The sequence below is a fragment of the Camelus ferus genome, chromosome 34 (assembly GCF_009834535.1).
Source record: "Camelus ferus isolate YT-003-E chromosome 34, BCGSAC_Cfer_1.0, whole genome shotgun sequence".
Taxonomy (NCBI): Eukaryota; Metazoa; Chordata; class Mammalia; order Artiodactyla; family Camelidae; genus Camelus; species Camelus ferus.
Genome location: NC_045729.1, coordinates 12,558,282 through 12,583,156, shown reverse-complemented (window position 1 = coordinate 12,583,156; position 24,875 = coordinate 12,558,282). Strand labels below are relative to the sequence as shown.

The 24,875-nt window shown below is 37.1% G+C and overlaps 1 long non-coding RNA gene across 1 annotated transcript in view; it reads right to left on the bottom strand.

Annotated features, from left to right (window-relative positions):
* LOC116661306 overlaps window positions 1–24,875 on the bottom strand; it is a 200,014-nt gene that overhangs the window by 149,575 nt on the left and 25,564 nt on the right. Inside the window, exon 4 of the long non-coding RNA XR_004317178.1 lies at window positions 20,010–20,150. This is a non-coding gene — a long non-coding RNA (uncharacterized LOC116661306). The remainder of the gene's footprint in view (window positions 1–20,009; window positions 20,151–24,875) is intronic.

Sequence of the window (24,875 nt, the reverse complement as noted above, 5' to 3'; positions counted from 1 at the left end):
CCAGTGGAATGTAAAAAGTCTGCTGGGAAGCCTCAGAAAAGTTTATCCAAAAAAAAATTTTTTTTATAAAAAAGAGAGAGAGAAAAACAGAGCCAGAAAGAAGAGCTGCTCCTTTCTTCCCCCAGCTGTTGTCATATATAGATCTGGCACTAGTTATGTAGCACGATGTTACAATTTTCATTTATTATCTCAAATATTTATTATCCCACAGTTTCTGTCAGTCAAGAATTCAGGAGCAGCTTAGCTGGGTGGTTCTGGCTCAGGTTCTCTTATGAGGCTGCAGTCAAGACATTTGCTAGAGCTGCAGTCATCTGAAGGCTTGACTGGGGCTTGGAGATTTCCAAGATGGTGCCCTCACATGGCTATGGCAGAAAGTCTCAGTTCATTGTTAGCTTTTTGCAGGAGGCTTGTTACTTGCCATGTGGACATCTCCATAGTGTTAACTGAGTGTCCTTATGACATGGTAACTGGATTTCCCCAGAGTGAGTGACCCAAGAGAAAGTGTAAGAAGGAAACCACAATGCATTTATGTCCTAATTTCAGAAGCAACACACTGTCATTTCCATGACAGTCTATCTATTAAAAGTGAATCACTAAATGCAGCCCACATTCAAGAGGAGGGGAATTATGCTCCACATTTGAAGGGAGGAATATTAAATAATTTATGGGTATATTTTAAACCAACACAGATATAACAGCAGGAGGTTCTGTGACTGTAATGACATTATGAGGGGCTCCAGGTAAGGACCCCCTCACACTGCAGAAAGCAGAACAGATATGGAAAGGCCCTTGATGACATAACTAAGCCCACAACCTACCTGGACTACTAGTTATGTGAGAAAAAATAAATTTCATTTTTTTTTCATATTAAAAAAAGGCCTTGTTTATTACCAAAATTGCCTCCCGAAAGAAGTACCTATTTACATTCTCAACAACAATATATGAATGCCTACTGAGAAAAAAATAGATTTCTTTCTTTACTATTTCAGCATGTTTGAGGTGAAGTTGGCTGATATTTGCAACTGGGGTTGATACTCAGAATATTTGATCATTAATATATATCGCAAATTAACTTATATAGTAATATATAAATGTAAGGAATTTAAATATTTTCCTTTATTTCTAAATTATAAAAGATACATATGTATATATGTATGTGTATATCTGTATAAAACTTTTTATTCTATTACATATTAGATATGTATGTATGTGTATAGAACTGCTTACCACAAGATAAAAGCTTCATGCAAATTTTTCTTCTAGTTATTCTAATTTCCAAGTAATTTGTTGATTTTTAGAAATATTTGATATTACCTTTTGATGCAGCTCTCACTAGCTAAAGATGATCCAGTATGAGTCATGATTCCATGGAAAGAATGGCATAAAACTTTTCCAACAACATTTTAATTGAATTGATAGTCATCAAGTGGCTTATAATCTAAATAAGTTTTCAGTTTTTCTTTCTTAAGCGGTGTTATTTATGGTGCTGATTTCTCAGTTTCTGCTGAACTCAAAGCAATTCCACTCAAAATTTTTCTGGTAAAACATTTTTAATAATACTTTTATATAATCAATATACATATTATCAACAATCAAATAGAAAATACCATTTAAAAACAAGACAAAGATAATCCTTGATGCTAGATGAAAGGTGGCAATTAATGTGTATTCATGTGCCAGGTTAGGTGGCCTGGGTTCAAATGCTGGTTTGCCACATGAATCTGAAATAATTTTCTATATCTCAATTTTCTCATTTGTAAAATATGATTGATGATGATTTCTTAAGTGAGTTAATATAGTTTTAGAATAGAACATGACACACAGAAAATGCTAATGTAAGTATTAGTTAACATTTTATTAATAAAATTAATGTTAATGTCCTTGATCAATGGGCAGTCAGTGAATCTTAATGAATTCATCACCATTAAATGGGTGTGAAATTCAACAAGAATATTAAAAAGTGGTTCCTGGACCTCAGATCACTAGGCTCCAGACTGCCTCCAAGAGCCGTGTCTTTTCCTGCATCCTCCCTCCAGTTTTGAGTATCTGCAATGGCAGCAGAAAGTCCACAGCCCTGTCTATCCATGGCTGCATTTGCCCCTAATATGACCTGCCCAATTGCATTTTCTCCCCTGTTTTTGCTCAGAGCCAAAATTCTACAGAGACTACAGCTCCCATAATTAGTTTTATGAAGGTCACAAAGGGGACCATCAGCAGGGGTCCCTAGGTGTATCCTAGTTCTTTGATACTTAAGTACCAGCACCACATCAGAGGCCCTGTCTTCCCCACTGGGCTTAGGATCCAACTCTCACCAAGGCAGGTGCCTTGTAGAGTGGGCTAGACAGTGGGTGCCAGAGCCCAGCCCAGTAGTGACTGGCATGGATATCAACCAGTCAGAAAGGACACAGGTCACAGTTCTGAAGCACAGTCATTAACCTTTAGTTGCTTGAATTTAGGAAGGTCTGGGAGGTTCCAGGGGAGGGGCCAGGATGGTCAGGGCTGCAAGGATGAGGAGAGACTCGTGGGCTTAGTTAGGGCAGTGGTTCTTATCTCCAAAGAAGTATTCAAAACAAAAACAAAAAATAGTGCTTCCACACCACTGCACACCTGGACTTCACACAGAGGGAACTTGTGTTTGAGGATGACAGATATTAATTTATATTTACAACCTTTCAACATAACTCAGACTGCTGATTGGGGAAAGAAAAAAACCTGTATTATGGGAGATAATAGAAGATCTCTATACTGGGCTTATCCCAGGTAATGATTTTTTAAAATATTTATTATTTTATTGTTTATTCATATTTTTAGATTTATAAACAAAGTACTAAAATGACTTATTCTTTTTTTTTTTTTTTAAATATTACTTACTCTTAAGCAAAGTAGCTCAAGGTCACAAGAGTCTTTTCTTGAAATAAATTTGCATATCTGCACTAAGAGAGAATGAATAATCTATGCAAATCCACTGCCTAAGGCTCTTTCTCTAAGGCAAATATCTTCCCAAAGAGATAAGACAGAGGCATGTCCCTTTACACCCCAAAGAGAACAAAAGAAAGATGCATTGGGATTTCACTTTGGGGAGAATTCTAACTGGATGTCTCCACTGAGGGTCTTTATCATTCTGTACACAGTTAGGAAAACAAAAACCAATCTAGTTATTTCAAACAGAAGATATTTAAATAAAGGAATTGGTTAAGCTTGTTGGGAAATCTGGAGAAGAAGGGAACTTTACTCTTTGAGTAGTAAAAGCTACCATTCCCAGGTTGGGAGAGCAGTCATTAAGCGGAGGCCAAGGCTGTGTGCCGCAAGGTTTCTGTCATCGGAGCGCAGCTGCCTGCACCGCTGCCTGGAAGCCTGTGGTCCTGGGCTGCTGAGGGAGGCCCCACAGCCTCCCTGCCCCAGACATCACTGCTCCTGCTGCCTCCGCTGCCAGTGCCATTACCACCTCCATTCTTTTATCACTGGTGCAGTCTTTGTTTTTCAACTACTGCTCAAAACGTGGGAAAACAGAGTCACATCTCCCCTCCTCTTGCTTTTAATCTCCCGCCATTGGCAGGATCTGACCAAAAATCATCTGGTATACGTAGGTTACAGAATATAAGCACCTTACAAGGTCCAGCAGAGCACACAAGTGTGAGAATGAGGGCTAAGAACAAATAAGCAAATAATCAGCCTGAGAGGTTGTAAGGCAGCTACACTACCTTGACCTAACATGGTCAAGACAGTCCCTCACCTCCCTTGAAAGATTCTCTGAAAATATTCAGTAGTAAAGCTGCAGGCATCTTGAGGGGACCGGGAAACTTCAGACAATTGAAGACTCTTACCTTCAAGCAAAAGATAAGGGACAAAAGCAGTACTGGTAAAAATCTAAATATTGTTTTTGTGAGTGAATTGGATAGAGGGGGAAAAGGACATTTGAAATTTTATGGCCTTTTTTTTCTTGGTGTCTTAACATTTCTACCTCACTGAGATTAAAGTGCAGTCTTATCCAGGGATGAAAGCATCACTCTATTTGGAAATCTAAAACAGCATGCAGGTGGAGAGAATAAGGTATAACTTCAATACTAGCCCCACATAGGAAGTTACAAGTTACAAGTGGGCACTTTTTGGAAAAAGACCAACCAATGAGAACAAGTAGTTTGTTTATTCAGAGCTTGCTATAGCAGGGGAGTTAGTTACTGTTACTTATATTTTGGCAAAAACTCAAAGGCAGGCAGAGGAGTAGGAAAGCTTCATCATGAAAAAAAGGGACAGCTTCAGATACACCCGGAATAAAGGCTATTGGCATGAGAAAACTGTAGACAGACTAACCAGAAGTGCGGCATCCTTCATGATTGATTAGGGTGCAAATACGGCTTTCTCTAGTTGGTCCTAAGTTGGACTTGGGGACAGAAATTAGGGAAGCAATCAATTACTAATCAAGTCTTGGCCATATGGGGCTAGTTCTTACAAGCGTTATTGTTTGATTTCCTGGACTATCACTAGAGACAGCAGTCTGACTTCCTGTAAGTCTGACTTGCATGCTGGCTTTCTGAGCTAGTTATTGTAAATAGTAGATTGGTTTCTGGACAGGTTGTTTCAGGTCATTGATGTAGGGGAGAAGAAACTTTTCTCCTACCTTCTTAGGTTCAGTGTCTGGGCTCTGAGAATTAAGCTGACAAAAGACCAATGAAGAGGAGAAAAGCACACAAACTTTATTTGATGCTAATATTTTTACATAGTTTGGGCGGCTTCATAGAGAAGAACTGGAAACCCCAAAGAAGTGGTTAGTCTCAGAGGCTGATATACCGTTTTAACCAAGGGCTATAAATTGTGGTGAAATGACTAGACAAAGGAAAGGGGTTTGGGATTCTATGGGCAGTAAATTGTGGGAAAATGACTACAAAATAAATACATGTGGGAAACTAATGGAAGATAAGGGTTATTTTAGTAAGGCTTGTTTGTGCAGCCTCATCTTGGTGGCAACTCACTGTCTCTGGTGATAAGAATGTTCTCTTCTTCCTGATACCCAGAGACCACCTTGTTCATGGGAAATTTATGACCTACTTTTAGGTAGAAACAGGGAGGGCAGAGACTTCTTCCTGCATCTGCTGTTTTTCAGTTGCCTTCAGCTCAAAATTATCAATATGCCAAAACAGCATATGTTGGGTGACATGTTCTGATTCCCTTTATGGGTCAGATTTCTGTTTTTGTGTATGGTCTGGCCATTGTCCATTTGTATATTCAGTCTGTCAACTCCAAATTGCAGGCGTAGAGTTGAGATCATACATACTCCTTCTGACATGGACAAATCTCTTAATCTGGCTGCAGACTGAGGCAGTGGGAATTTACTTACTTCATGATGGTTAATGACTTTTCTGAGCAATATGGAGGCCAGGTTGAATATTAATATGAGGAAAGCAATGTAACCAAATGTAACCAACTCATTTTTCCTAAAATACAAAAAAAAAAAAAGATAGCCACTTTTTAATCCTTCAAGGGATATTTGAATTCCCTGAGTTAATATCTGATGACCCATATGCATCTCTAGTGGGTAAAATTTCAAGCTTGAAACTAAAAAAAAAATTTCAAGCTCGATAAAAATGGAGGATTTTAGACAATTATTTTGGGACATCCCATAACTGAGCTGTGTAAGGGCAGGTTCTTTAGAAGCAGACTCTTGAAAGCAAAAGATTTCAGTGCAAGTAGTTTGAGAGGTGATCCTAGGAAGCACTGATGGGGAAAGGAGAGGTAAGACAGGGAAGGGAAGGACCAATTACATCAATTAGCAAGGTAGCACTGGGGCAACTGAGGCTGAATCATTCTGGGAACCCTTGGGAGGTATTCCATGTGGAGAGGGGGGCATGGTGCAGAGGAAGCTGGAGTATTTATTCTCTCATTTTTATCAGTCATTAGCTGTGGGTTGTTCCCAGGGGTGATAACTTTCCAACACTTGGAAGCTACTCTGCATCTAGGCTGAGAGAAAGCCTTTAGGCAGAGTCATGAGCTAGCAGCAGGACACTGTCGGCATGTATAGAAAGAGTAAGTGGCAGGGAATAAGCATGGTGCTGACATTCGTCCAAACTGGCCAAGAAAAGGAGGCCTCAGATTGCCTATATACCGATATCTAAGAGAATGCAAAAGCAACTCTCCATGTTGCTAACCTTCTTTCTCCCTTCTCTATGGGTATGTGAATGTAGTAAGTCCCAAAAATGTATCATAGGTCTGACTTCATTTTCATTTACACCCCAATGTCAGGCTCTGACCTGTTCTTTCAGAACTGACTGTGGATGGGTTTGGTGAGAAAACATTATATGCACCATGATAGAAAACAAAGAAAATAACAATGAAGTATTTGATAGTGTTCCCACTAGATCTGATATCCTGAGAAGGATGCATCACTTTTGCTATTTTTCAATCAGGAACACATAACCTGAATCAAATCATGAGAAAATATCAGACAAACCCAATTGAGAAACATTCTATAAAATAGAATAGATTCTTTAAAAATGTCAATGTTATGAAAAGCAACAAAGACTACAGAATTTTTCCAGATCAATAGAGACTAAAGAAACATGACAACAAAATGCAATATGTGATCTTGGATCCCATCTTCTAAGAATAAAAAAAAAACTTATCAAAAAGAACATTACTGAGACAAAATCAGAACAATCAGAATATGATTCCTAGAAGAAAGTATCAATGGCAAATTTTTGAATTGGATAACTATACAGTGCTTTTATAACAAAATATCTTTGTTCCTAGGAAATAAACACTAAAATGTTGAGACCAAGGGCCATAATGTATGCAAAAGTGTCTATTCGCAAATGTTTCTTCTTTAAAAAGTTAGATTGTTTTATATAAAGAAGAACATACATCTATCCTTCCCAAACTATTCCAAAAATTGAAGAGGAGGAAACACTCCTAAATTCATTCTACAAGGTCACCATTACCTTGACACCAAAGCCAGACAAAGACATTACAAAAAGAAAAAGAAAAAAATTAAATTGCAGACCAATAGCTTTGATGAATATAGATGCAAAAATTGTCAACAAAATATTAGCAAACTGAATCCAACAATACGTAAAAAAAGATCATACACCATGATTAGATGGGATTTATTCCAGGGTCATGAGGATGGTTCAACATACACAAATTAATCAATGTGATATACCACATTAACAAAAGGAAAGACAAAAACTACAAGGTCATCCAATAGACACAGAAAGAGCATTTGACAAAATTCAACATCCAGTCATGATTTAAAAAAAAAACAACTCTCATCAAAGTTGGTATGGAGGGAACATATCTCAACACGATAAAGTCCATTTACAGCAAACCCACAGCCAACATAATGTTCAGCAGCAAAAAGCTGAAAGCCTTCTAAATTCAGGAACAAGACAAGAATGTCCACTCTTGCCGCCTCTATTTAACATAGTATGGGGGTCCTCGCTACAGCAATCACACAAGGAAAAGAAATAAGATATACCTATATTGGAAGGGAAGAGGTAAAACTGTTACTGTTTACAGACAACAGGATATAGAGAGAACCCTAAAGTCTCTACCTCAAAACTATTAAAACTAATAAATGAATTCAGCAAGGTTGCGAGATACACAGTTGATATCCAGAAATCTGTTTAGTTTCTTTACACTAATAATGAAATATCAGAAAGAGAAAGTAAAAAAAAAAAAAAAAAAAAAAACAACTCATTTACAATTGTATCTAAAAAATACCCTAAGAATAAACTTAACCAAGGAAGTGAAAGACCTATACACTGAAAACTATGAAATACTGACAAAGGAAACTGAAGATGATTCAAAGAAATGGAAAGATGTGTTCTTGGACTGGGAGAATTAATATTATTAAAATGGTCATACTACCCAAAGCAATCTACAGATTTAATGCAATCTCTATCAAAATACCGAGGACATTTTTCACAGAACTAGAACAAATAATCCTAAAATCTATATGGAACAACAACAACAAAAAAGATGCAGAAGCAATCCTGAGAAAAAAGAACAAAGCTGGAGGTATAACCCTCCCAGGCTTCAGACTATACTACAAAGCTATAGTAATCAAAACAGCATGGTATTGGCACAAAAAACAAACTCATTGATTAATGGAACAGGATAGAAAGCCCAGAAATAAATCCATGCCCATACGGTCAATTAACTTATGACAAGGGAGGCAAGAACATGCAATAGAGAAGACAGTCTCTTCAACAAGTGGTTCTGGGAAAGCTGGACAGCCACACGTAAATCAATGAAATTAAAGTATTCCCTCATGCTATATACAAAAATAAACTCAAAATGATTTAAAGACTTAAATATAAGACCTGAAACCGTAACATTCCTAGAAGAGAACATAGGTAAAATATTCTGACATAAATCATAGCAATATTTTCTTGGGTCAGTCTGCCAAGGCAAAAGAAATAAAAGTGAAAATAAGCAAATGGGGCCTAATTAAATTTAATAGCTTTTGCACAAGGGACACCATCAACAAAACAAACAGACAACCTACTAATGTGAGAAAATAATTGCAAATGATGTGACCAACTAGAGGTTAATAGCCAAAGTGTACAAAACACTCATACAACTCAATATCAAAAAAAAAAAACAATCCAATCAAAATATAAGCAGAAGACTTGAATAGAGATTGCTCCAAAGAAGACATGCAGATGGCTAACAGGCATATGAAAAGATACTCAGCATCGTTAATTACTAGAGTAATGCAAATCAAAACCACAATGAGGTATCACGTCACAGCTGTCAGAATGGCTATCACCAAAAAGTCTACAAATAACAAATGTTGGAGAGGATGTGGAGAAAAGGGAACCCTGTTACACTGTTGGTGGGAATGTAAATTGGTGCAGCTACTCTGGGAAACAGTATGGCAGTTCCTTAAAAAATTGAAAATAGAACTACCATATGATCCATCTCCTGGGTATATATCTGGAAAAAATGAAAAAGTCTAATTTGAAAAGATACATGAACCCCAATGTTCATAGCAGCTCTGTTTACAATAGCCAAGACATGGAGCAACCCAAGTGCCCATCAATAGATGAATTGATTAAGAAGTATATATGTGGTACATCTACAATGGAATATTACTCATTCACAAAAAAGAATAAAATACTGCTAATTGCAGCAACATGGATGGACCTAGAGAACATTATGCTTGGTGAAATAAGTTGGACAGAGGAGGACAATTACTATATGATAATGCTTATAGATAGAATCTAAAAAAATAATACAAATGACAGTATATACAAAACAGAAACAGACTCACAGACATAGAAAACAAACTTGTGGTTACCAAAGGGGAGCGGGAAGTGGGGAGGGACAAATTAGAGGTATGGGGTTAATAGATAAGATACTACCTTATATAGAATAGATAAGCAACAAAGATTTACTATATAGCACAGGGAACTATAACCATTATCGTGTAATAACCTATAATGGATCATCTGCAAAATCACTGAAAAAAATAGGTTGTTTTGAAACTCTTGAAGTCAGGATGATTTAATAAAAATTATAAGAATTAATGCTTCTCTTGCTACACACACACACACACACACACACACACACACACACGAAGAACTGATTGTGACAATTTAGCCTAGAGTCTATTCTTCTGTAGTCAATATGCCTGCATACATGTAATGCCTACAAGGGTGTGGCATTAAATTTCCTCAGTTTTTAAATATCAAACAAAGGCCCATTCCTTGCTTGGAGTGGAGCTCTACGTAAACAGGTTTTGCTTTTGGGAAGCTGAAGTATGAATAGATGAACAGACTTTCAATAAAACTGATTCTTTTCCACACTATTAACTAAATCCTCATGACATATTGGCAATCTTTATTGATTATTGCCTGCATAATACAGTTGTCTGATCAGGTAGCATGATCGGCTTTCAAAATTAAAACACTAAAGCAAGGATAAGAATCAGAGTAGAACTCCTGGACAGCAGATGAATAAGAATTACGGTCTGGTGGCTCTTAGGCTCTTGCAAGTAGAGTGGGTTACAACTTTGGCTTCACCACTTACTTGCTGCATACAGTGAGAATGCTACTTAACTTCCTAAAACCTGTTTCCACATCTGTAAAATGGACATAAGAACAGTGCTACCTTCTTATGGTTCCTAGCAAAATTTAATGTGAAAATGTACGTGACTCCATCGGGATAAAGGTGGTCTACATATATCTTAAAACCTAATGTATCAATTGGGCTTCAGTGAAGGAACACAGCTGCTATGCATATTACTAGACAAGGAACTTATTACAGGAATTAGAGTTCACACAACTGTGGGAGGAGCTGAGGAAGTAAAGATCCGGAAGGGGAAGTTGGAGGGACAGTCACCGTAAGCAATCTTCCTGAAGCCCTAGGGTGGGTGAGCAAGTTGAAGCTTGCAAGGGAATCTGAGAAGCACATCCATCAGCTGAAGCAGGACTGTGAACAGGGAGCTCGCTAAGCACTATGTGAGAAGATCTGCCTTAACTATAACCTCTGCGTGCCCATTGCTGTGTGCCTGGTGATGCGCCCACACTGTTGTTGATCAGCAGAACTAGCAGCTGGGGAGAAGAGTCTGCTGTAGAACAGAGGAGAGTGGACAAGCTGGACCCACTGAACACCTTGACATTTGCTCATCACCATGAAGACCTTCAGAGAGATGTGGCTACTGTTTCACTTCGGCCTCTCAAATCATGAGCAAACTCCTCTTGTGGCCAACTCTAACCTGGAATCATGTGGGGAAAGGGATTCTGGGAAATGTACTCCCAGATTAACCAAAATGACAACAGGACAATTCAGCATACCCCAAATAATACTGGCTTTAAAAAGTATAGTTTATTTCTTGCAAATCACAACCACAATGAGATATCACCACATCCCTGTCAGAATGACTATTATCAAAAAGACAACAAATAACAAGTGTTGGTGAGGGTGTGGAGAAAAGGGAACTCTTGTGCAGTGTTGGTGGAAATGTAAATTGGTGCAGCCACTATGCAAAACAGTATGGAAATTCCTCAAAAAATTTAAAAAAAAATAAAATAAAAAAATAAAAAAAAAACTACCATATGACCTAGCAATGTCACTTCTGGGTATTTATCCAAAGAAAATGAAAACACTAATTTGAAAAGATATATGCACACCTATGTTCAATGCAGCATTGTTTACAATGGCCAAGATATGAAAGCAAACTAAGTGCCCATTAATTTGTGAATGAATAAAGAAGACTGTGATATATATGGCCATAATGAAATATTATTCAGCTTTAAAAAAGAATGAAATCTTGCCATTTACAACAACATGGATGGACCCAGAGGGTATTATGCCAAGTGAAATAAGTCAGACAGAGAAAGACAAATACTGTATGTTACCACTTATATGTAGAACCTAAAAAACAAAACAAATGAACAAACATAACTAAACAGAAATAGAGTCATAGACACACAGAACAAACAGGTGGTTGCCAGGAGATTGGGGGAATGGAGGAGGAGAGAAAATGGTGAGGGAGGTTAGAGGTACAACCTTTCAGGTACAAAATACGTGAGTCATAGGTATGAAATATACAGTGTGGAGAATATAGTCAATAATTATCTTGTATGGTGACAGATGACAACTAGATTTATCATGGTGATTATTCTGAAATGTATAGAAATATCAAATCACTATGTTGTGTACCAGGAACTAATATACTGTTGTAAGTCAATTAGACTTCAAAACAGACAAACAAACTTAGAAAAAGAGATCAGAGGCTACGAGAGGTGGAGGGGAGCGGAAAGAGAGGGGGCATTACATCAAGGCAGTCAAAAGGACCAACTTCCAGTTATAAGATAATTAAGTACTAGGGTTGTAATGTACAACATGATAAAGATAAGTTTTATGCTATATATGAAAATTGTCAAGAGAGTAAATCCTGAGTTCTTATCACAAGGGAAAAAAATTTTTTTTCTATTTCTTTAATTTGTATCTATATGAGATGATGGATGTTCACTAAAGCTATTGTGGTAGTCATTTCATAATATACGTAAATCAAATCATTATGTTGTACACCTTAAACTTATATAGTGCTGTATGTCAATTATATCTCAATAAAAATGTGTGTATATATGTTTATATATATTTATATATGCCTATCCCACCTCCCAAGAAAAAAAGGAAAAGAAAATAAATTAAAGGGTATCATTTATAGAGATGAAGTAAAGTATGTTAATTTGCAGCTGACATGATCCTGTACATAGAAATTCCTCAGGCAAGGAAAACATCTAGAACTAACAGGTGAATTTAGCAAGACTGCAGGGTACAAGATCAATTGTATTTCTATGTACCAGTAATGTAAAATTAGGAAAATAAATAATTTAAAGTTCCATTTATAGTAGCATCCGAATAAAATATTTAGGTATCAATTTTAAGAAAGTGTAAGAGATTTGTATACTGCAATTGACATAGCACCACTGAGAGAAAGTAGAGGAAAACGAAATAAATAGGGAGAAATAGGATTGGAATTCTCAATATCATTAAGCATCAATTCTCCCAAAATTCATCTGTATATTAAAAAGCAATCAAATTCTGGATCTTAAATGCCAACCAAAATCCTGACACTATTTTTTAAGAAACTGTCAAGCTAATTCTACAATGTATATGCAAATGCAGAGAACTTTGCATAGTCAAAATATTTTAAAAAGAGAAAGAAATTTAGATGATGCAGATTACCTGATTTCAAGACTTAAGATAAAGCTCAGGTACTCAAAACAAAGTAGTATTGGTATAAGGATAGCTGCAGATCAATGGAATCAAACAAAGAGTACATAAATAGAACTATAAGTATCTGTTCATGGAAAAGGTCAGGGTGATTCAGCGGGGAAAGATAGTCTTTTCTGCAAATGATGTTGGAATAGACACAAGAGAAAGAATGAAACCATATACAAAAACTAACTTGAAATGAAGCATAGACCTAAACGTAAGAGCTAAACTTAAAGCAATGCTATCCAATAGAATTATAATTTGAAGCACAAATTTGAGCCATATTTGTAATTTTATATTCTCTGGTAGCCATGTTTAAAAAAATAAAAAATTATGCATGAAAAGAATTAGAATATTTTACTTAATGAAAGACATTCAAAATATTATAATTTTGACATGTAATCAATAAAAATGTTATTAAGGAGAGAAAACTATATAGCTTCTGTCTCATATAAAAGAAGCCTAGAAGAAGTCAGTCCACAGTGATAGGAATCCAGCTCTTTAGATCTTTTTGCATTGCTATCCCCAGCAGGCAGTTTCACTCCATAGTGCAAGATGGGTGATGAAACTCCAAAACTCATGTCCTCATTCCAACCAGCAGGAAGGAGAAAAAAAGTATAGTAGGGTTTGTTCATTCTTTTTAAAAACACTTCCTAGAAAAGTCACATAGCTGGGGTTCTGGGAAAAGTAACCTTTATTTCAAGAAATCTTATATTCAGCTAAAACTTGAAAGAGTGAGAAAGCAGATATCAGGGGACAAACAGCTACCCTTGCCACAGTCTACTCATCCACATGGTTCATTTTTCCACACAGAGACTTCGTCCCTTTGAGATATAATTCCAAAATGCCATCTAGTTACTGCCTTAAGTTCGAAATCCAGAAACTGAGTGATATCCAGTCATCTCTATCATGGCAGGATGTGGTCACTCACAGTCCAGAAATCCATAAACTAAAAGTTTACTCAGGTACCCCCTCACTCATACTCATTATATAATGGTAAAACAGGAATTCAATATTAAAAAATTTCAATTGGATAAGGAAAAATAGGAAACTTTCACACAACACTCACTGGCACTAGTCCATAGAAATTATCAAACCCCACTGGCAGGATTTACGAGACTCCCTGGCCTGAGACACAGTTCCTGGATTAGCTTGCTGGGTATACCCTGGATCTGCTCTCTGCTATGAACTCCACTTACTGCCTTGTTATGGACTGAACTGTGTTTCCCCAAAATTTACAGGTTGAAGCTCTAACCTCCAGTGCGACTGTATTGGAGTTAGGGCCTTGAAGCAGGTAATCAAGGTTAAATGAGGTCAAAAGGGTGGTCTTTTAATCCAATGTGACTGGTGTCCTTAAAAAAAGAGAGAGACATGAGAGAAAAGGTCATGTGAAGACACAGCAAGAAGGTAGCTGCCTAACTCCAAGGAGAGATGCCCAGAAGAAGCCAAACCTGTTAGCACCTTGATCCTAGGCTTCTAGCCTCCAGAGCTGCAAGAAAATATATTTCTGTTGGTTAAGCCCCGAGTCAGTAGTGTCTTGTTATGGCAGCCCTAGAAGACTAAATGCAGTCCTCATGGCCCCTAGCTTTGCTATCTCAGAAGTTCCTCCCTGCAGGCAATATAATTCCTTCAAATAGGAATTCCTTTTGCTTTACTTTCAGTCAATTCCCTGTCCTTATAATCACAGCCAAAGATCTTGTCTAGACCTTGTTTTTGTTGTTTTTCAAGCCTGAAGACTGGTCTTTTACTTATTGGTTGTACTATTCTGCCCATCCATTTCTCTCTAAATTTAACGGAACAACCTCATAGTTATTTCAAACAGACTCAGGTGAGAAGAAAGAACCCCCAATCTACTCTGCCAGCAATTGATGCTTTTGTTTTATCTCCTGCTAAAGCTGCAAGTTTTTAGCTGCAGCTTATAACTGGTTCGGTTGGAGGTGTAGAAGCAGTTCCATCCCTGCTTTCATCCCTGCAAAGGCCCTAATTATCAATGTAGATTGCAGGCCTCAGACAGATAGCAGCTCTTTTAGCAAAGCTGTTGTCCCGTCCATCTTGGCTTCTCTGCTGGCTCTCCCCTGTAAGGCTTTGCTGAAAGTGAAGAGCAGCCAAGACACAAAAGTATTCATCTTTCCTATCATTTCCCTAGAGCTACAGCCTCAGTCAGTACATTGTCTCCTTTTCAAGCTAAAACAGGGGAACGTTTGTCACAAAAAAATCAGCCTGTAATATTGAATATACTACCTGCTGCCCAACTTCTAAGCCAGTACCATGTACTATATATTTTTTTAATTAGATGCAGTACCCCATTTCCAAGTACTTAGTCCTGTGTTTATTGTGAAACCATTAGGATGAAATGCAGAAACCTAAAAACAATAGATAGTTCAATCAGATGGGAGTTTTTTTCTCTTTCATGTATATTATGTTGGAAGTAAATGGGGCAGGGTCTGAAAGCGGTGCCAATCCCCATTCTTCTATCTTGTTGCTCTTCTGTCCTCAAAAGGGCCTCAAAATCTGAAGCTTCTAGCTAATAGAAAGAAAGGTATGAAGATCATTCCTCCTCTTTTTAAACAAAATTTTCCAGATATGTACATGAAACTATTTTTGCTTACACCTTTTGGTTAGAACTTGGTTCTACACAACACCTAGCTGAAAGGAATGTGTCCATTTCAGAAATACAGCAGAACTGCCAAACTGTTAAGAAGAGGCAAAAAGGTATGCTCTCTCCCTTTGGTACACTGCCCCAAAAAATTACTCACCAGTTCTAGTTGTGCCCTATGGCTAGACATTTAGTTACTTCGCATATCTACCTGCAAGGAAAGCTTGAAAATAAAGATTTTATTCTAGGGAGACAAATACCCAGCTAAAAATTGAGAGTTTTATTACTAAGTGGAAGGCAAGAACAAATATGTGGTTATGTGACTCATATAGCACAGTGTCTATCATATAGTTAAAAACTCAGTAAATTTTAACTATTATTTGTGTCAAAATGTGGTCCAGGGAAGACCCTACACAGGTGCCTTGTTTTATACTCCTACTTGGATAACTTTTATTTTTTTTAACAAATTTTTTCTTAGAGAAGTTTTAGGTTCACAGAAAAATTGAGCGGAAAGTACAGAGAGTTTCCATGTACCTCCTGTTCCCACACATGCATGGTCTCCCCCACTTTCAATGAATAATCTTTACTGTTCACTATATAGAAGTGAAACCCAATCTTTCACTTCTTAGTATTCTTCTATTGTCATCAGCAGCACAAAAAACTCCACTGATATCTTAAGTATGAAGTTACTTCACTACAACTTGAAAAAAATCTTAGAGTACAAACCATATACCATAGTTTAAGGAATAAAGCCAACTTTCTCTATACTTTCTAAAGTTTATATTGTTAGCGTATTTCATGATGTGTTAAAGAAAGCACAGATCAATAGCAAAATTTATTGTACCTCTGAGGATATGTACAGTGTGCAAAGTATATTCTATATTATAATTTTCTATTTGGAGAACAAATAGAAATTAACATTGCTTTAATAACACAAAGAACACCATGTTAAAGTTGACCAAATCTTTGCTAAGGGTGAAACAGGAGATTTAGGGATTCTCAACTGGGTACAATCACAGGGTTCATACAAGTAACATTTCAGGGCCCATGGGAGGGTTATCCTACTCACAACTCCACTCCCCAAATACAATTCTCTCTCTCTCGAAATCTGAAATTCCTTTGAAAAGAGATAAATTAAAAAATAAATATTGTTAGATACCAAAGATTGAGACCTTAGTGAAAAAGTTTTACTAAATAGGATAGTCTTTGAAGTCAAAAGTTCATAAACTATACCTGCCCATATTAGGAAAGCAAATACTGTGAGTGATATCACTGGATACTGATCGGCTTTATCAGGTGTGTGAGCACTGAGCTGATTGGAAGTGACTCACTGTGTCTTTGGTGTCCATCTCAGGATTATGGCATCCAGCTGCCTCTGCTTGGTACATGAAGCAGTACCTTTGGGATTAGGGTGTGTAGCTTTCATTTGACACGAATCAGGATTATATTACTCAGTCAAGTTTTCATTAGGGTCACAGGCTAGGTGCCCAGGTCTGTTAGGTGAAAATTTATCAGAAGTAAAAACTAAATGCAGTTAAGTCTGGGAGTTGCAGAATAATGTAAATAGGCATCGGTTAAGGTATAAATAACTGATGATAGATCCTGACATATTTTATTTGAAACAGAAGAAAGGAAAATAAGAACGTAGCAACATTTCAATACTTTAAATAGTGAGTCAATAGCAATTGTAGACGTGTGGCAGTGAGTAAGCATATTTGAGCAGGGACAAGCAGCAGAAAGGAGGATCACTTATGGATTAGAATATGAGGCGTTCATATAGAGTTCTCTCCCTCCTGCAGGCTGCCCCGTTGCCTGAATTCTACCACTAGTCTTTCCTTCTTCTCTCTAAATGTTTTGGTGTTTAGGAATTCACTTTTAGCTTACTAATAATTTAGAGTTAGCTAAATGAGAAGGACATGGAAATTAAAAGATGTTGGATAGTGAAGAAACTTGAAGGAGATGAAAGCATTAGAAAGGGAAAGATGCCAGAAACAAGCTTGATCCACTTCATGACCCAATCCATAACTTTCCTGGCAGTTAAGTTACAGTCTTGAATGACTTGGCTACAGAATCAGATGAAACATCGTTTTCATGTTGTTCAAGTATCAGGTAGTGCCCATAATTTAATACCAGAGTAATTTCTTTAGTCACCAAAAAAAAAAAAAAAAAAAAAAGTCTTTTCTGGACTCCAAACCGAATCCCTTTTGTCCCAAAGGGAACTGCTCTTCTGATTATGTACTCAGAGCCCAACTTCACCTCAGTTTGTGAGAATTTTTTTTGTATATATATATTTTTTATTGATGTATAGTCATTTTACAATGTTGTGTCACTTTCTGATGTACAGCATAATGCTTCAGTCATACATGAACATACATATATTCATTTTCATATTCTTTTCCACTGTAAGTTACTACAAGATATTGAATATAGTTTCCTGTGAAACTTCTTAAATGAAATTCTCATACTACTGAGCAGAATTTTCCAAAATTAGCATTCTTCAGCTCCTCTAAAATTAATTTATTTTTCTTACTCTTTCAAGATTTAGCACTCCAAATTTCAACTGCAACAGAGATTTTTTTCTTCTACTCTTTCCAAAAGGAGGTAACTAACTCAGTTTGGCCTCCATTTTGCAAAAAGATTCTGCCTGGGCACGGAAAAGCTCTAGGGGTTCAAAAAAATGTAAATTGCCACTTGTATCAAACAGCTACCTACTCCTGCACCAGGATTTTCTCTTCCTGTCTCATTTACATCTAAATGTGGAGTGAGAGGGCGAGGCAGGAGGAAAACTCCACCCTTCCCCCCACTGGAGAAATAAAAGTAGAGGGAAAAAAATCCTAAAACTGTTTTCCACTTGTTATTTACTAAGTCGGAAACTAGGCTGCTCTAAGAACATTGTAGTTTCCCTTTTTTCAGTCTTGGTTTTTCATGCTAATTTAGTTCCTGGTACTGATTAACAACAAAACTCCTGAAGAGGAAAACCCCTGTGTAGTCTGTCTTTACAGCCTGACAGAAAAGTGAAAGGTGGCAGCATCTGAAGGCGAGAAGAAGGCTACAGCCTAACAGCAGGAAGAAAGAACATGGGCTGGCACTGCAACAGGGCCCCTCTGCGAGTTCGCTACTACGTTTCATAACGTTCTGAATTTATTGTCTAAACTCATGACTCTTACATTGACCTCCTAGAGCATGCCTAAGCATTCACACAACTGTTGGGGAAGGGGAGGTTCGTGGTCAGTGACTTATCTCCTCACTCACAGTGGATCAACTAATCACTGTGGAGGACATTTTCCGACCTCACCAGTCAGCTCCCAGGAAGAATTCCCTCATCTTTCAAGGTCTCTTTCTTAGCTGTATTTAGGTGGGTGCTTAGCAGCCTTCACTATCAGATCTCTTTTATCCTTTATCCTTTCAAGTTAACAGTAGGTTCCTAGGGCTTGAGGGGAGGGAGAGGGGGAAAATAAAAAAGAAGAATCAGCCCATTTCCCCTAGCATTTTGTGCAATACATTCCCTTTATTTTTTTTTAACAGGCTTCTTTCTTTTACATACATAAAATGAAGCATAAGTGATATTTATTGTATAGTTGTTCATATGTTGTACTGAGATTTTTAAATGTTCCTAAAATATAAGAACAGTAATGCCTGGAAGCTTTGATAATGATTTCATTGGACCCCTTTAGTAGATCACAAGAATCTTCAGTTTCTGATTATTCCTGACAGCAGGCTAGAAAGAGTGTTTTTAGTTTCTGTTGTTGTTTTGTTACTGTTGTTTTAAATCTTCAGAGTCACAAATTTCTTATTTCAGTTTGCTAACTTTAAGCAATTAATCAGCAAAGATTGATTTACTCTAACCTACTTCTTACAACATACTTTGTGAAGGTCAGCTTGGCATAAGGCAAGTTTCCTGTACTTGAGTGGCAGATTGGATACAAGAGGTGTTATTATCTTTGGTCACTAGGGTTGATTCAGCCTTTGCAGCAGCAGGGGTTCCCGTCTTGTCTCTGCATAGGTGCAGATGTTTTACAAAAAGGATAACTTTCTCACACAGAGATATGAGAAACACTCTCTTTTATACAGTAATCATTTGTTTACTAGTATGAGGAAACTCTTAAGACATTGGAGTAAGCGAAAGAGATTACTGGACATATTTTCAATGAACTGATATCATGCTGGGATTATCTGATCATATAGAGATGTTACTTTCGTCTTTGATTAGGCTATTCTACAACTCTTTAGAGATTAAAATTAATTTGTAGAAAACAAGTAGCAATGCAAAAAATGGCTGTCCAGAGCCATACATATAAATTCTGTTGAGTGGGGTAACAACTCTCCCTCTCTCCCCAAAGCCAGTTTTACAGCCATTTGCAAATACATTTTAATAGCATTGATCAATAAACGTATCTGCTGTTCAGATTCTACTTTGTATCTGTTGTAACATTTTACTGGATTTCCTCATTTAACTATACAGTTAGTAAAATGTTCAATACATGTTATTTTTATATTTGTGTGAGAATCATGATTTTATTAAAAAATTATCCTAAAACATTAGAAACAAAAATCTACTCTAACTTGGGCAAATGGGAAAATGTGAAGGGAATACCCAGGACCATTTCAAGGAAAACCAAAGCAGGAGGTTTTTGGGCCTCACTAGGTCTGAAATAGGAAAATCTTTAGGAGTTCAAAGTGGTTATCTCACCATCTATCCAAATCCATGTGGTCTTTTTGTCTGTTTCTTTCAGCAGATTGATTTTCTCTGTTTTTCCATGTATGTGGGGGAATGACCCTCTCAAGACCTTAAGTTGCAGAAACTTCTTCCATTTATCCATTCAACAAAAATCTGTTGGGTATAAGTAAGCTATGTCAGATACCTCCTGCTCCAGCACCATCAACTGACAGATTACCATTTCATTGTTTCTATACACATCCCATTCATGTCAAAAAGGCAGACTCTTATTGGCTCACTTAGTTCATGCACACACTCTGATCAGATCAGCTGTACCCAGAAGGCAAAAATCACAGTCCACTGCCAAGGAGAGAATTCCCAAGAGGATGGCTGGATAAAGTAGACAAGTGGATTAACATGCTTTCTCCAAATATGAAATGTAAACTATTAACATAATACAGTGTTAGATATACACTCTATTGCAATCCCAACCAGGGTATACTTCAGTACAGTTCTGACACTAATCACCTGGTGTTAGTGCAGACTCCAAATGCTAAGAGCTCAATCCTCTGCAGACTGCCCTTACTATGGTGGCTAGCCACAAGTTCCAGAGGTCCTCAGTCCACCTGCACTTCTGACTGCCTTGGTTATAAATTCAGGAGTTCCCATAGACTACTCAGACTTGATGATCCACTAGAACAACTCAGAAATGTATTCTACTTACAATTAGTTACATCATAAAGGACATAACTCAGGAACAGTCAAATGAAGGTATGTATAGGGTGAGGTCTGGGACAGAATGCGGAACTTCTGTGCCCTCTCTTTATGGGATCCAGGCAAGTCACCTGTCCAGTACATCAATGTATTCACCAACTAGCAAACTCCACTGAACTTTGGTGTCTAGAATTTTTATTGGGTTTCAGTACGTCGGCATGATTTATTGAGTAAATCATTGACCACATAATTAAACTCAGTCTTTAGCCCCCCTGCCTCCCTGGAGGTCAGACTGGCTCAGAGTCCTAAATATATAATCCTCTAATCATATAGTTGGTCTTTTTGGTGACCAATTCCCCACCCTGAGGCTATTTAGGGGCCCATCATAAGTCACCAGTTGGTATAATAAAGATACTCCTCTCCAAGGATTTTTGAAGCTCTATGCCAGGAACCAGGAACAAAGACCAGATATATCTTTATTTTATCACAGTATATATTAATGTTGTGTTAAATGCTACAAGAATTCAGGCATTCACTTCCCCTGGTTGTGGGGCAGGTGGGGAGGGTTAATGGCGGAAATAAAAAGAGCTGGCTTACAGAAACAGAAATTACAGGAGTGGAAGAGGACAGATGAAACAATTCAGATGAGATTTTTTTTTTTTAATCTTCTTGTTTTAATATGAAATATTGATTTTAAGGAAAAGTACTGGATTTTCGTTTGACTGAAATGAGAGTTTGTGTGTAAGATAAGGTGCTGAAGGCAACCGGAAGTCAAAAGTGCAGGATTGTGAATACCAGGCTAATAACTTTTTGAAATTTATCCTCTTGATAGGCCATTTTTGTCAGGGAGGGGGGGTGTCATAAGTGGTATTTTAGGAAGATCAGACTGATAGCAGTATGTAGTTTGAATTAGAATAAAGAAATTAGAGAAGCTATTAGGGAGTGTCAAGGTATAATTTTAAAAGAGCATAATTTTTAAAAACATGACTTTAATACAAATATAGAATGAACATATGTCAATGATTATTATTTAACTCATTAATGAGTTTGATGGTAAGTTAGTTCAAAGAATTAGAGGAATGGAGGATATATAATAGTCCATCTGAATAGGCATACAGAAATGCATTTGCTAGGTTAAAACTTTGGAAGTATTTTTTTCTATGGCAAAGAAAGAATTTGCGTCTTCTCTGAAAAAAAATTTACAATTTAATCAACAACTTCACAGAGTCAAAATCTAATCAATGGTAAATATTAAGTCATATGAAAGTGTATGCCCCTAGAAAATTAAATAATCTTTGGTGGGTGAGATGGGGAAGTTTGTTAGGCATTAAAGGGACATGTAGTCATTTTCTTTTGTCTTGTTTCTGAGTTTTAGGTTTTTTTTTTCAATCACCCCCTGCCCACAGACACACCTTTCCCCTTTAGTAACCATAAGTTTGCTTTCTATGTCTGTGAGTCTGTTTCTGTTTTGTAAATAAATTCATTTGTCTCATTTTTTTAGATTCCACATATAAGTGATACCATGTTTGCCTTTTTTTGTCTGACTGACTTCACTTAGTATAATCTCTAAGTCCATCCATGTTGCTTCAAATGGCATTATTTTATTCTTTTTTATGGCTGTAGTATTCCATTGTGTATATATACGTGTATGCATGTATATGTATGTGTGTGTGTGTGTGTGTGTGTGTATATATCACATCTTCTTTATCCAATCATCTGTCAGTGGACATTTAGGTTGCTTCCATGTCTTGGCTGTTGTGGATAGTGCTGCTGTGAACATTGGGGTGAAAGTGTCTTTTTGAATTGGAGTTTTCTCCTGATATATGCCCAGGAGTTGGATTGCTGGATCATATGGTAAGTCTATTCTTAGTTTTTAAAGGAATCTCCATACTGTTTTCCATAATAGTTGCACCAGTTTACATTCTCACCAAAAGTGTAGGAGGGTTCCCTTTTCTCCACGCCCTCTCCAACATCTATTGCTTGTGGACTTTTTAATGATGGCAGTTCTGACTCATGTAAGGTGATAACCTCATTGTAGTTTTGATTTGCATTTCTCTGATACTTAGTGATATTGAGCATCTTTTCATGTGTCTATTGACCATTGTTACGTCTTCACTGGAGAAATGTCTGTTTAGATCTTCCACCTCATTTGATTGGGTTGTTTGTTTTGTGTTATTGGACAGATAATTCTTCTTAATAGTCCCCCTTATGATCATAAAATATTTCTGAAGATTAGTCTTGATACATATTGTTAAAAGCTGGGCTCACTGCATTTCAACTTGATTCATTTACGTGTGTGGTTTCCACAGATTAAGAACCATACCAGTTTTTTCATGGTAGGCTTTTCATATCTGGTGAAATGAGATTAATTCATAAAATATACTCCAGTATATCCCTGATAAGACAATTGATATGTTTAATTGTGTCTTCATAAAAAGTAGGACAGATTCTTTTTGAATATATGCAAATTATTATATTGGCATGAATAATAAAGACTCAGCCGAAATCTTTGTTCTTGAATGCTGAAGAGTCAGGCAAAACAAAATGCCATTTAAAGAATGTTTAATATCAGTTTTAAAAGCATAGTCTACTACATTTAGGGTTGGAGATAGAATCTGAAAAAAGAAAAAAAGGGTTTCCTGACATACTTATCAGAAAATAGAACACTATGAGTAATACAACAATATGTTTACTCAGTTCTATGTAGATCTTCCACAGGACCTTGGGTTAGTAGGTTTTCACAAAGTCACGGTTTCTGAACTGAAAATAATCTGAAAATCACAGTTCATTCCTCTGGTACAGTATGACAAGGTATAAATAATGGCAGTTCAGAAGCTTATACAGATGAGTGTATATTCATTGCTGTATTAATAATTAGAGTGCCTTGTACAGCCCTGTTTATGAGGCTCTGAACCTGTCCTTTGTTGCTGAAGATCTAATTTGTATTAGGAACTTACGGCAAGGCTCTTAGACAAGCATGAGGGGAAAGCATAAACCACATGTCGATGATAAGATTGCATAACTCTGATTAATAACACTAGCCAATAATATCAAAATGAAGAATAAAGTTCTTTATAGGATAACATACATAACAGCTATAAACCAAGGAACACCTGAGGCTTCCAGAAGCTGGAACAAACAAGGGATGATGGCTGTGCCAACACCAGATGTCTAGCTTAGACTGTGACCTAACATACCAAGTTCTTAGGACCCAGGACATCACTAATTCCACTGGTCAGAATATGGGTTTAGAGATATAATATGAGAGTTGGAACTCTTATATGAATTTTTTGCCCCATTGGTTCAATCAGATTCTGAACCCATCCTGAGGCTTCAGACCGTCCTTGCGTAAAACACGATGGCTAATTATTCTGTTGGACAGTATGACCCATATTGTGGTTGTCAATCATTCTTGACCTTGTTCTTGCTCATTGGGCCCATAAGCAAAGCAGCAATGGTGGCAGTGAAGGAGCCCATCATGAGTTCACTATCTGGACTTCACTTCGCCAAGGCTAACTCATCTCCTAGCATTGCTAAGGCTTTAATTAGCAAGCCACGGTGATCAGCGAACAATTAAAAGGAAAATAGAGAGAGAGTCCATCCATACTTTAAGGGGAAGCCATCTACCTGATTATAAGTCAGCTTCATTAAGCTCTTCGTGACATGTAGAGGACACTGTTTTGCTCTCACCTAGACTCCCTCTGGTCGTGTATTTATTTCCATAATTAAAGTGCAATCATCTATAAAGTTTTTGGATGAATTATGCACCATGCACCACTATGACATTCCATCCACAGTGCCTCAGACAATTCTTCATAGCAAAAGAAATAAGACTGAATCCCTTTGTATTGATTTATTGTTGAGTATTTATTGCTATCATAATTTGTTGTGCAAACAAGTTAGCTTTAGAAGAAAGTGGAATATTTTATTGAAAATTCAACCAGGGTATCAGATTTGGAACCTCATTTTGCAAAGTTAAAGTCCTGTCTTGCCGATGTGATAATACGTCCTGAACCAGTGACCAACAATGATACTTTCTCTCCCATAATAAAGAATGAGTCTAGGAAACAAGCAGTGTACGTTGAGAGTGGCACTGTTCATGATGACCCTAATAATTGTTTCAGAATTTTTGTCTCTTGAACTTGAAACAGTGGACTTCTCAGCTCTCAAGTCTTAGTAACCAAG